Source organism: Primulina eburnea, chromosome 1, assembly GCF_022965805.1.
Source record: "Primulina eburnea isolate SZY01 chromosome 1, ASM2296580v1, whole genome shotgun sequence".
In the NCBI taxonomy this organism is placed as follows: Eukaryota; Viridiplantae; Streptophyta; class Magnoliopsida; order Lamiales; family Gesneriaceae; genus Primulina; species Primulina eburnea.
In genome coordinates this window covers 2,549,845-2,563,578 of record NC_133101.1, presented here as the reverse complement: position 1 = coordinate 2,563,578, position 13,734 = coordinate 2,549,845, and the positions used below count along the sequence as shown (strand labels likewise).

Here is a 13,734-nt window from a genome sequence, read left to right as displayed (position 1 = left end):
CTCGTGTGCTCGTTTATTCAGTCCAGAACTTCTCGATTCAATGAGTTCTTAACTTACAATGTGGATGGAATTTTGTTCTATAGATTTAATCACTGTTCTTGTGCTTGAATGGTAGTATTATACCAGCTCTTCAGCAAAAGTTTATCAGGGCTTACATCTATCACCAGTTTTGTGCTCTTAAGAATCAATTGCTTTTTTAATCATTCTTCATTCGATTTTTTTTTTTTTTTGGAGTGGAGATTAGTTCATATTGTTCTATAAATGTCATTGATCTTATTGGCGGCCCTCCGCTAATTTGTGCAAGCAAGATGTTAAACAATGAGGTTCTTTTCCTCTAATACCGCCTACCTGAACTTCCATTGATTCAAGAACTGTTTTGATTGGTCTAGTCACAAATAATAATAATAATAATAATAATAATAATAATAATAATAATAATAATAATAATAATTTTGATAGTTAATGACTCAATCGAAGGTAACTTAATTGAAAATAAAAACTTAGAGATGCCACTTATGGAAAGAAATCAAAGAATTACATAATCAATTAAGTTACCTTCGATATAAGAAAGTTGTCAAATTTTTAAAAAGATGAAAAAAGTCTGGAACGCACTTTCAACCGTGACAAAATATTAAGCCAAGTCGAGAATAGTTGCAGAAGAAATTAAAACTGGAGGAGGAGAGACCCCTTCCACACATGGAAACAGCTTCCTGGCCAAAGCGTGGCAGGTTGATTCTTGACTCTCCATCCCTTGATCGAACACGCTTCAAATTGAAGCGTTGAAGCTAATAGTAAACACCAAGAAAGGTATAATCCATTGATTAAATCAAACTAAAACCTGTCGAAATCTCTTATTTCAATTCAACCTTACAATCAAACCTCAACTGCAACTCAAAGCATCATAACCATCCGCATTGACTTATCTTCGAATGGAAAGTTTGATTCTTGGGACTTAGATTTAGTTTCTTTGATCCCAGAAAGGGACGAGATTATGGTCATATTTTGTTGGGATACAGCAAATGTAATCAAGAAGGCAGCATTTAGATTTAGATTTAGTTTCTTTAACCCAGTTTCTCACTCTTTTAGTGCATTATCCGTATAGTTTTACAACTGGTTCCCTTCCGACCTTTGCAGAACTTCTGCTTCAACTGAACGAGGGAGAAGGTCGAAGGTACATTTTGTCTGTCGACGATGCTCAAAGGGTCACATTTTATTTGGAAGTGCCTTCATCTGGCATTGACCTACTCATAAGATCTGTACAGGTCTCCTGCCCCAGTTCCAATCAATATGAGGTATGTTGTGCAGAAAGCAACACATTCTCATGCAGCTTTTTAACTATTTCTTCGTGAAATGATGTAAGGGAAAATAAGCATCATTCTTGCATGGAAATCGAGAAGTATAATAAAGAATATGTTTGTAATCTTCAGTTGCTTGTATATTTTTCATGCGGTCCTTTTTGTTTTCATCGGATAGAGTCAAAGCACTGGATCTTTGTCAGACGGTGATGAGAGCATCGTACAGAACCCGACATTTGATGATGGACTAAGCAACTGGTCTGGAAGAGGTTGTAAGATTGTAGTGCATGATTCTATGGCTGACGGGAAAGTTCTTCCCATTTCTGGAAAGTTTTTTGCGTCAACTGCATGTCGAACTCAGAACTGGAATGGGATTGAACAAGAGATTACTGGGAGAGTACAGCGGAAGCTTGCGTATGAGGTTGTGGCTACAGTTCGATATTAGGTTATAACATCACCAGTGCAAACATTAGAGCCACTCTGTGGGTTCTGGCAGCAAACCTCCCTGAACAGTATATAGGGATTGGCAGGTTAGTTTTATATAATCTTATTTTATAGTTGAGATGGCTTTCTTTTAACAAGATAGAATGGTTATGCAGGTGTATTTTGAATTTAATATCATTTAACATGATACTGAACTTCCGTCATTGCTATTGTGTTGCAATCGAGTATATTATATGATTTTATGAATCTATTTTTCGTGTAGTGTGCAGGCAACGGACAAAGACTGGGTGCAGCTGCATGGAAAATTCCTTCTAAACGGCGTTCCCTCACGAGTAATTATTGTTTTAAAAGGTCCACCTCCTGGCACTGATATCCTCCTCAATAATTTAATAGTAAAGCACACTGCCAAAGCCCCACCTGCATCTCCATCAGTCATTGAGGTTGTTAAATCAGTAATTGGGAGCGCCTGAAATATTTACTAGAGTTGCTTAATGCATGTTTATCATGCAGATACGCAAGCGTGATGTTACCTTAAAGTTTATTGCATCCGAGTCGAGCGGTCTGATTGGTGCCTTTGTGAAAATCAGACAGACACAAAACAGTTTCTCCATTGGATCATGCATGGAGAGATCAAACATCGAAAACGAAGATTTTGTCTATTTCTTTTCCAAAAACTTTAATTGGGCCGTCCTTGGAAACGAGTTGAAGTGGTACTGGACTGAGCCGCAGAGAGGAAACTTGAACTACAAAGATGCTGATGATATGCTAAACTTCTGTACAAGCCGGAACATTCAACTTCGTGGGCACTACATCTTTTGGGAAGTCGAGGATGCAGTTCAATCGTGGATACGTTCTTTGAGCCAAGACGACGTGATGTCAGCTGTTCAGAACCGTCTAACCAGTCTTCTGAACAGATACAAGGGCAAATTCAAGCACTATGATGTGATCAACGAAATGCTGCATGGTTCCTTCTTCCAAGATCATTTAGGAAAAGATATCAGAGCCAACATGTCCAAGATTGCAAATCAACTCGACTCCTCTGCCACCTTTTTGTCAACGATTACCACATCGAAGATGGCTGTGATACACGATCGTCCCCAGAGAAATACATTCAACACATTCTTGATCTTCAAGAACAAGGAGCACCTGTTGGAGGAATAGGCCTACATGGGCACATAGAGAATCCAATTGGTCCCATAGTTTGTTCTGCACTCGATAAGTTGGGTATTCTTGGCCTTCCAATATGGTTCACAGAAGTCGACATCTCTTCGGACAACGAGTATGTTAGAGCCGATGACTTGGAAGTCATGCTTCGAGAGGCGTTTGCTCACCCTGCTGTTGAGGGCGTGATGTTTTGGGGATTCTGGGAGCTGTTTATGAGCCGTAACAATGGCCACTTAGTGAACGCGGGAGGGGACGTTAATGAAGCTGGTAAAAGGTACCTTGCACTCAAGCAAGAATGGCTGACTCGTGCTCATGGACATGTTAATGAACAAGGTGAATTCAAGTTTAGAGGATTCCCCTGTTCGTATGAAGTCGACCTCATTTCGGTTTCCCGAAAGAAACTGGCATCTAACAAATTTGTGGTTGATCAAGATCTTGATCCAGCTGTAATATCCATAAATTTATAGTTGTCAATGACTTATGCTTTAATATTCGTACCCATAATTTCCTCTGATTCAACTTTGTTCTTTATAACCGAGAATGAATCATGTTTTTTGTCGGCTTTTAGCAGTTTTCAAAAAAATTCTGTATCAAAGTAAGAATATTTCAAGCTCTGTATTTACTTCAGCACTAAATCATCTACATTCTACAAGCTTTGTTAATCAAGAAGACGACGTAGGAATCCACTGCTCCCCTTGAATGAAACTCTGGATCGAGTACGAATCCACATGCTCGGCCGGAATTATACTACTCCAATTAACACGTTTCGATGTATCGGATCCAGTCCCGGTATTCTCAAACTCCCCATAATATAGCGTATTCAATGCGAAATCGCCACTCCAAGGCATCCATCCATCCGCTGCGATGAGAGCCTCCAATGTGCATCGGATGAAAACGGTCCTCGAATACTCCTTCCATGGCCTGCCGAGGTAATTCTTGTGCACACTTGGTTTACTAGAGTACAAAGACATGTATGCATCAGTGCCATTGATGATACAGTTTTGAAAAACAAAGCCCGTGGACTGGCCAGGGTCGATTCTACCATGTGCTGTTACAGCATTGTTCTCGCCTTTTTCGGGGTTGAGTTGCCGGGGGGCAACCAGGATGAGGCAGTCATGGAAGAATGCAGCTGACTGTCCGAATATGAAGTCGATGTTGCCTTGGATACGGCATGATTTGAAGTACTGGCGGAGTGAGTGCGCGTAGAGGGTGTCTTGATTGCCGATGAATTCGCAGTTTTCGAGGATGGAGAGGTCGCTATCCGATCGGAATGCTACTGCTTGATGAGCATCAGGGCCTGCTGTGTTTTGGATTGTGAGATTAGCTGCCATGAATCCATCACCCAGAATTCCTGCATGCATAGCACTTCAGAAGTTAAGAGTCTATTATTATCCTCCACAGGGATGATAGTGCGTCTCCGCCGAAAATAGTCTATATATTTTTGTCGTTGTATATAAAGTATTTAATTTGATTATTACAGCACTATCATCCCTTTGGAGAATAATAATAGACTATTTTCGGCGGACACATATCATCACCCAACGATAAAGAACTAGATATTTTCACAATTTTTATTGTTTTGAATTTTTTTTTTTTATTATTATAGTTAGAGCTTGATTTTTGTTAGTTATCCGACCATTAAATAAAATTCCTGAGAGTTGTAAATATAAATTTGAACAATTTTTCTTTGAGCTAGCTTTTGAAGTTGAATTAGAACATGTTGAGAGGTTATATTAGTTATTCCACGTCCCGATTAATATGATTTTTGGGCTTGATTTAAAATCGGAATTAGGTTATGTTAGTTATTCCACGTCCCGATTAATATGATTTTTGGGCTTGATTTAAATTCAAATTCCGATTTAACGATTTCAAATCTTATATTCTGACCCAAATTTATTACATAAACAAAATATTAAAAAAATTATTTTCGAATTAAAAACAAATTTACTTAAATCAACAGAAAAGCATATGTCATCAGTCTTACCAACGGTGGCGGATTCGTAGGTGGTCATCCCTGGCTGGCCTACATTCATGGAACCTGAAATGACTGTTTTGCCCATCCCATCTCCGATGAACACCACGTTCTTCTTCTCCAATGGCACCCGAACCGTTTCCTCGTAAACCCCTTCCTTGATCCGTATCACGAACCGTTTACCCGACCCGGAGTCATCGGGTCCTGCATTCACCGCATCCTGTACTGCGTTGTAATCGCACGCGCCGCCTTTGCATACCGTCACATCCGCCTTCAGCCCAGGCGGCACCCCGCCCACCAAACCGGAGCCCGAGGTGCCAGACTCGGTTTCCCAGAACCCGTCTCGCTCCGTCTCGGGCGGAGCCCAAGACTCCGTTTGGTCGCGAAAACGTCGTAATTCGCAATCATTGCTAGCGCATTGCTGGTGGATACAATCAACGAGGAATTGAAGAACGCTATTGTTGGCTGGACGAGGGCTGTGTCGGTGTCGTTCGCGAATAGCTTGAGCCCCGACCAGCAGCCGTACTGGTACGCCAACGCCGCGCTAACCCATGCACGCGCATCCTTAATGCTGCCACCTGCCAACGCGCTGCCCGTCAGGTTCAAACGGTAATCAGAGTAACGCAGAATATCTAGGCAAGTTGTCGCGGCGTAGGACCGGTTCTGGTTCCCCACGGACGCGTCCAGGATATTCTGAACCATACCCCGACCCGTCTCAAGGTTCCGGGAGGAAACCTTGACGGTGGATTGAACAACATCCGCAATCGCCGCGTTCTCGGGGACTGTATTGGAATGGGATACCCACGCTTCACAAGTTTGCGCGTCCCGCGTGGCCTTGCAGGCCTCGCGAATGACATATACATTATCCGAATGCGGGCGGGTGGACAATGGCTGGTGGTTGTGCTGGCGGGAGGCGGCGGAGAGGGTAAAGAACAGAAGTGGCAACAAAATCGCTGAAGACAAGAGAATCGCCATTGAAATGATGCAGACTTTCCATCTCTGAGATTTGTTGGGATTGTTGGCCGGAAAGGTGGGTGAAGCAGGAGAAGAGTTCACATATTTCTGGTACTGCATCATCGTGGAATTCAACGAAAGATTCTGAAAAGAACTTGACAAATGAAGAGATTTAACAGATATTATGTTAACGCTGTCTGAAGAAGAATAGTTTGATGTCGATTGGAGTCACGGGTTTGTTGAATGAATTTGGCAGTTTTATGACTTTTGTGGTGCTTTAAAAAAAGAAAATCCCATTGAAAAAAATAAAATCTTATTTCAAAAGAAAAATAATATCATAAATTATATGTTTTCAAAAATCATAAGCGCACGTGTTATGTTCATAGTTTACCTTCCGGATTTACTCTTTCCAAGACAAATACAGATTTCATGGGTTTTCAGAGATTATATAACCACCGACAGGAATCATAAAAATCAATGTGGAAGGCAAAGAAGAATATCCTTTTAAGGCTAATTTGTAGAAAAATACATCTGTTCAAGATTTATTTAAGATTCAGTATCCAACAGTTTTTTTTTGTATTTTAGTACCTGACAAAAGACCAACTTAGTTTTTAGTACATATTTCATGCATTTTTACATTTTTATCCTTTTAATTAATAAAAAAGTATATAAATACTTAATTTTGTTGGACATCTTCTCTTTCCACTCATCAATCCCGATGCATTTGGATGACATGTATATTTAATTTAAATATTTTTTATTTAAAAAAAACAAATTCACAACTAATTGAATTTTTTGAAATACTTAGTTTTACTTGTGAAATACTTAATTTCAATTTTAAAATACTTGATTCAGTAAATGAAATACTCAGAATGTTTATTAAAAACTGGATATTCGAACATGCATTTAAAAAAAAACAAATTCGCAAATAATTGAATTTTTTGAAATACTTAGTTTTACTTGTAAAATACTTAATTTCAATTTTAAAATACTTGATTTAGTAAATGAAATACTCAGAATGTGTATTAAAAACCTGGATATTCGAGTATGCATTTAAAAAAAAAAACTTTCGCAACTAATTGATTTTTTGAAATACTTAGTTTTACTTATGAAATACTTAATTTAAATTTTAAAATACTTGATTTAGTAAATGAAATACTCAGAATGTGTATTAAAAAGCTAGAAATTCTAATATGCATTAAAAAAAAAAAACAAATTCGTAACTAACTGGATTTTTTGAAATACTTAGTTTTACTTGTAAAATACTTAATTTTAATTTTAAAACTACTTGATTTAGAAAATGAAATACTCAGAATGTGTATTAAAAACTGGATATTCGAATATGCATTTAAAAAAAAAAAACAACTTCGCAACTAATTGAATTTTTGAAATACTTAGTTTTACTTGTGAAATACTTAATTTTAATTTTAAAATAATTGATTTAGTAAATGAAATACTCAGAATGTGTATTAAAAAGCTGGATATTCGAATATGCATTTAAAAAAAAAACAAATTCGCAACTAATTGAATTTTTTGAAATACTTAGTTTTACTTGTGAAATACTTAATTGTAATTTTAAAATACTTGATTTAGTAAAAGAAATACTCAGAATATGTATTAAAAAACTGGATATTTGAATATGCATTTTAAAAAAAAATTCGCAACTAATTGAATTTTTTGAAATACTTAGTTTTACTTGTGAAATACTTAATTTTAATTTTAAAATACTTGATTTAATAAATGAAATACTCAGAATGTGTATTAAAAACAGGATATTCGAATATGCATTTTAAAAAAACAAATTCGCAACTAATTGAATTTTTTGAAATACTTAGTTTTACTTGTGAAATAATTAATTTCAATTTTAAAATACTTGATTTTGTAAATGAAATACTCAGATTGTGTATTAAAAAACTGGATATTCGAATATGCATTTAAAAAACAAATTCGCAACTAATTGAATTTTTTGAAATACTTAGTTTTACTTGTTAAATACTTTATTTTAATTTTAAAATACTTTTTTTAGTAAATGAAATACTCAGAATGTGTATTAAAAAGCTGGATATTCGAATATGCATTTAAAAAAAAACAAATTCGCAACTAATTGAATTTTTTGAAATACTTAGTTTTACTTATGAAATATTTAATTTAAATTTTAAAGTACTTGATTTAGTAAATGAAACACTCAGAATGTGTATTAAAAATATGGATATTCGAATATGAATTTAAAAAAAAATCGCAACTAATTGAATTTTTGAAATACTTTGTAGCACCCACATACTTCGTTTTACTTATGAAATACTTAATTTTAATTTTAAAATACTTGATTTAGTAAATGAAATACTCAGAATGTGTATTAAAAACTGGATATTCGAATATGCATTTAAAAAAAACAAATTCGCAACTAATTGAGATTTTTGAAATACTTAGTTTTACTTGTGAAATAATTAATTTCAATTTTAAAATACTTGATTTTGTAAATGAAATACTCAGAATGTGTATTAAAAAACTGGATATTCGAATATGTTTTTTAAAAAAAAAATCGCAACTAATTGAATTTTTTGAAATACTTAGTTTTACTTATGAAATACTTAATTTTAATTTTAAAATATTTGATTTAGTAAATGAAATACTCAGAATGTGTATTTAAAAACTGGATATTCGAATATACAACGCAAGTTCACCAAATGCTTGCATTTCCATCCAAGATCCATTTGGATGATATGTTTATTTCATTTAATTATTTTTTTATTGTTAAAAAAATAAATTCGCAACTAAGCATTGAACTTTTTCAAGTACCTAGTTTTACTTACGAAATACCTAATTTCAATTTTAAAATACTTGATTTGGTAAATGAGATACTCAGAATGAGTATTAAAATACTGAAAATTCGAATATGCAACGTAAGTTCACCAAATGCTCGCATTCTATCCAAGATGCATTTGGATGACATGTTCATTTTATTTATATATTTTCTTTATTTTTTTTAAAAAAATTCGCAACTAAGCATTGAACTTTTTCAAGTACTTAGTTTTACTTGCGAAATAATTAATTTCAGTTTTAAAATACTTGATTTGTTAAATGAGATACTCATAATGAGTATTAAAATACTGTATATTCGAATATGCAGCGTAAGTTCACCAAGTGCTCACGTTTCCTATCTAAGATGCATTTGGATGACATGTTCAAGGACTTTTCAACAGCCACAAAGCTTTGAAAAAGAAAAAAGGCTTAGAGCGAAGATTTGAAGATTTCCGGACAATGTTCTTCGAGAGATATCCCGTGATAGGAACAAGTAACTTAATCCGTGGATTTAAAATTTACAGATAAATATGAAGTCGGATATACGTCGATAGTCATAGTTCAGTAGGTCGAAAGCTAGTGGATTTAATAAAACGACATGCAATTCATCCTTGATAAATAATTAAAGAGATTTAATTACTTCACTGAGTTGAATTAGTTTGGCATAGCTTGAGAGGGCGTGTTCAATTGGATATGAAATATCGTCGAAAGCATAGATCATTGTCGAACGAATTAAGTAGATTAGCGAGAGGTAAATGAAATACTTAGAATGTTGTATTAAAATACTGGATATTCGAATATGTAACGTAAGTTCACCAAATGCTCGCATTTCCTTCCAAGATGTATTTGGATGACATGTTCATTTCATTTAAAATACTTGATTTAGTAAATGAAAAACTCAGAATGTGTATTAAAAAACTGGATATTCGAATATTCATTTAAAAAAAAAAACAAATTCGCAACTAATTGAATTTTTTGAAATACTTAGTTTTACTTGTGAAATACTTAATATTAATTTTAAAATACTTGATTTAGTAAATGAAATACTCAGAATGTGTATTAAAAACTGGATATTCGAATATGCATTAAAAAAAACAAATTCGCAACTAATTGAATTTTTTGAAATACTTAGTTTTACTTGTAAAATAATTAATTTCAATTTTAAAATACTTGAGTTTGTAAATGAAATACTCAGAATGTGTATTAAAAAACTATATATTCGAATATACATTTAAAAAAAATCTCAACTAATTGAATTTTTTGAAATACTTACTTTTACTTGTGAAATACTTAATTTTAATTTTAAAATACTTGATTTAGTAAATGAAATACTCATAATGTGTATTAAAAACTGGATATTCGAATATGCATTTTAAAAAAACAAATTCGCAACTAATTGAATTTTTTAAAATACTTAGTTTTACTTGTGAAATAATTAATTTCAATTTTAAAATATTTGATTTTGTAAATGAAATACTCAGAATGTGTATTAAAAAACTGGATATTCGAATATGCATTAAAAAAAATCGCAACTAATTGAATTTTTTGAAATACTTAGTTTTACTTATGAAATACTTAATTTTAATTTTAAAATACTTGATTTAGTAAATGAAATACTCAGAATTTGTATAAAAAAACTGGATATTCGAATATACAACGCAAGTTCACCAAATGCTCGCATTTCCATCCAAGATCCATTTGGATGACATGTTCATTTCATTTAATTATTTTTTTTATTGTTAAAAAAGCAAATTAGCAACTAAGCATTGAACTTTTTCAAGTACTTAGTTTTACTTGCGAAATACCTAATTTCAATTTTAAAATATTTGATTTGGTAAATGAGATACTCAGAATGAGTATTAAAATACTGGAAATTCGAATATGCAACGTAAGTTCATCAAATGCTCGTATTCTATCCAAGATGCATTTGGATGACATGTTCATTTTATTTAGATATTTTCTTTATTTTTTAAAAAAAATTCGCAACTAAGCATTGAACATTTTGAAGTTATGCTCGATCACTATGAATTTTACAATGAAAGTTTTGCTCGATCACTAAACATGGAATATTTTGAAGTACTTACTTTTACTTGCGAAATACCTAATTTTAATTTAAAAATACTTGATTAGGTAAATGAGATACTCATAATATGTGATAGAATACTAGATATTCGAATATGCAACGTAAATTCAGTCATGATTGGTTTTTCCAACTAAGATTCATTAGAATACTTATTCATGTCATTTAAAAAAATGAAACAGTTCATTACTGATCGTGGAGTAAGAGTAAGTTGTTTGTAGATCAAAATAAGCACTTACTTTTAACAAAAATATAGTAGCATACTTGTCCCGGAGTAAAAGTAAGTTCTTAATTTGTATACCGAAATAAATTGTTATTTTTATTTCATGAGAAATGATGAGCAATGTATTTGTTAAAATTTCATTTGCATTGAAATTGCATCATAATGCATATTCGAATATTCAGTATTTTATAATCTATTTTAAGTATCTCATTTATGAAATCAAGTAATTTGAAAATAAAATTAGTACTTATCCAGTATTTTAATACACATTCTGAATATCTCATTTACCAAATCAAGTATATTAAAATGAAATGAACATGTCATTTAAATGCATCTTGAAAGGAAATGCGAGCATTTGGTGAACTTACGTTACATATTCGAATATCCAGTATTTTAATACAACATTCTAAGTATTTCATTTACTAAATCAAATATTTTAAAATTAAAATTAAGTATTTCATAAGTAAAACTAAGTTTTTCAAAAAATTCAATTAGTTGCGATTTTTTTTTAAATGCATATTCGAATATCCAGTTTTTTAATACACAATCTGAGTATTTCATTTACAAAATCAAGTATTTTAAAATTGAAATTAATTATTTCACAAGTAAAACTAAGTATTTCAAAAAATTCAATTAGTTGCGAATTTGTTTTTTTAAAATGCAAATTCGAATATCCTGTTTTTAATACACATTCTGAGTATTTCATTTACTAAATCAAGTATTTTAAAAATAAAATTAAGTATTTCACAAGTAAAACTAAGTATTTCTAAAAATTCAATTAGTTGCGAATTTTTTTTTAAAATGCATATTCAAATATCCAGTTTTTTAATACATATTCTGAGTATTTCTTTTACTAAATCAAGTATTTTAAAATTACAATTAAGTATTTCACAAGTAAAACTAAGTATTTCAAAAAATTCAATTAGTTGCGAATTTGTTTTTTTTTAAATGCATATTCGAATATCCAGCTTTTTAATACACATTCTGAGTATTTCATTTACTAAATCAAGTATTTTAAAATTAAAATTAAGTATTTCACAAGTAAAACTAAGTATTTCAAAAATTCAACTAGTTGCGAAGTTGTTTTTTTTTTTAAATGCATATTCGAATATCCAGTTTTTAATACACATTCTGAGTATTTCATTTTCTAAATCAAGTAGTTTTAAAATTAAAATTAAGTATTTTACAAGTAAAACTAAGTATTTCAAAAAATTCAGTTAGTTACGAATTTGTTTTTTTTTTTAATGCATATTCGAATTTCCAGCTTTTTAATACACATTCTGAGTATTTCATTTACTAAATCAAGTATTTTAAAATTTAAATTAAGTATTTCATAAGTAAAACTAAGTATTTCAAAAAATTCAATTAGTTGCGAAAAGTTTTTTTTTTAAATGCATACTCGAATATCCAGGTTTTTAATACACATTCTGAGTATTTCATTTACTAAATCAAGTATTTGAAAATTGAAATTAAGTATTTTACAAGTAAAACTAAGTATTTCAAAAAATTCAATTAGTTGCGAATTTGTTTTTTTTTTAAATGTATGTTCGAATATCCAGTTTTTAATAAACATTCTGAGTATTTCATTTACTGAATCAAGTATTTTAAAATTGAAATTAAGTATTTCACAAGTAAAACTAAGTATTTCAAAAAATTCAATTAGTTGTGAATTTGTTTTTTTTAAATAAAAAATATTTAAATTAAATATACATGTCATCCAAATGCATCGGGATTGATGAGTGGAAAGAGAAGATGTCCAACAAAATTAAGTATTTATATACTTTTTTATTAATTAAAAGGGTAAAAATGTAAAAATGCATGAAATATGTACTAAAAACTAAGTTGGTCTTTTGTCAGGTACTAAAATACAAAAAAAAACTGTTGGGTACTGAATCTTAAATAAATCTTGGACAGATGTATTTTTCTACAAATTACCCATATTTTAATTCAATAATATGGTTCAAAAAAATATATGTAGAATAAAACCGATATGAAAATATTTATAACTAATCTATATATATATAGATTAGTAAATATATATATATTTACTTTACCCATATATATATATATATATATATATATATATATATATATATGGGTAAAGTAAATATCAAATCAAATGTGAAAAATATCTTAACATCCCACACACTTAAATGTCTATCAATGAGTCAGGTCTTGAAAAGATTTCATATCTTATATCATCATCTTCGTTTATTATATTCATCTCTATTTCTATTTCTATCGGATATTCAATTTCATCTACATCTCCATATTTTTCGGAGAATTGAATGTTCATATCCTACCTAAATATCTTATTACCACATATAATTAAAATTTCTGAAATTTGAATTATTTGAAGTAAACTATAGATATTTACTAAATTGTTGATAATAATAATAAGAAAAAAAATTAAATATAAAATTAGCAAACTAAACATGATAGAAGAAATAAAAAAATATTATAAATAATTTATCCTAACATCATTATTTTACAAAAATAACATCAATTCTATACTAATAATTTTTTTCATTCCATTCCATTCTTTCTACTAATATCACTCAATAAAAGCATATCGAGTCGAACACGAGTATGAATATATGCTTAAAACGAACCAACTAATGTATCTTGATTGTCGAAAACAAGGAAAATATATAGAACTACAGTATGAATATATGCTTAAAATGAACCATCGAATGTATCTTGTATTAATATCCCTCTCTATTTTTTCCCCGCTCCTCTCTAGATTCTTGCAATATAATTGGGCCCGCAACATAGAGCTTCTTGGCTCCTATCTACTGCA

General features: G+C 31.3%; 2 pseudogenes; one reads left to right on the top strand and one right to left on the bottom strand.

The window, feature by feature from the left end:
* Nucleotides 1-318: 318 nt before the first annotated feature.
* On the top strand, nt 319-3,383 carry LOC140829772 (endo-1,4-beta-xylanase 1-like; annotated as a pseudogene).
* A 103-nt stretch (nt 3,384-3,486) lies between these two features.
* Nucleotides 3,487-6,060, bottom strand: LOC140810439 (probable pectinesterase/pectinesterase inhibitor 51; annotated as a pseudogene).
* Nucleotides 6,061-13,734: the final 7,674 nt, after the last annotated feature.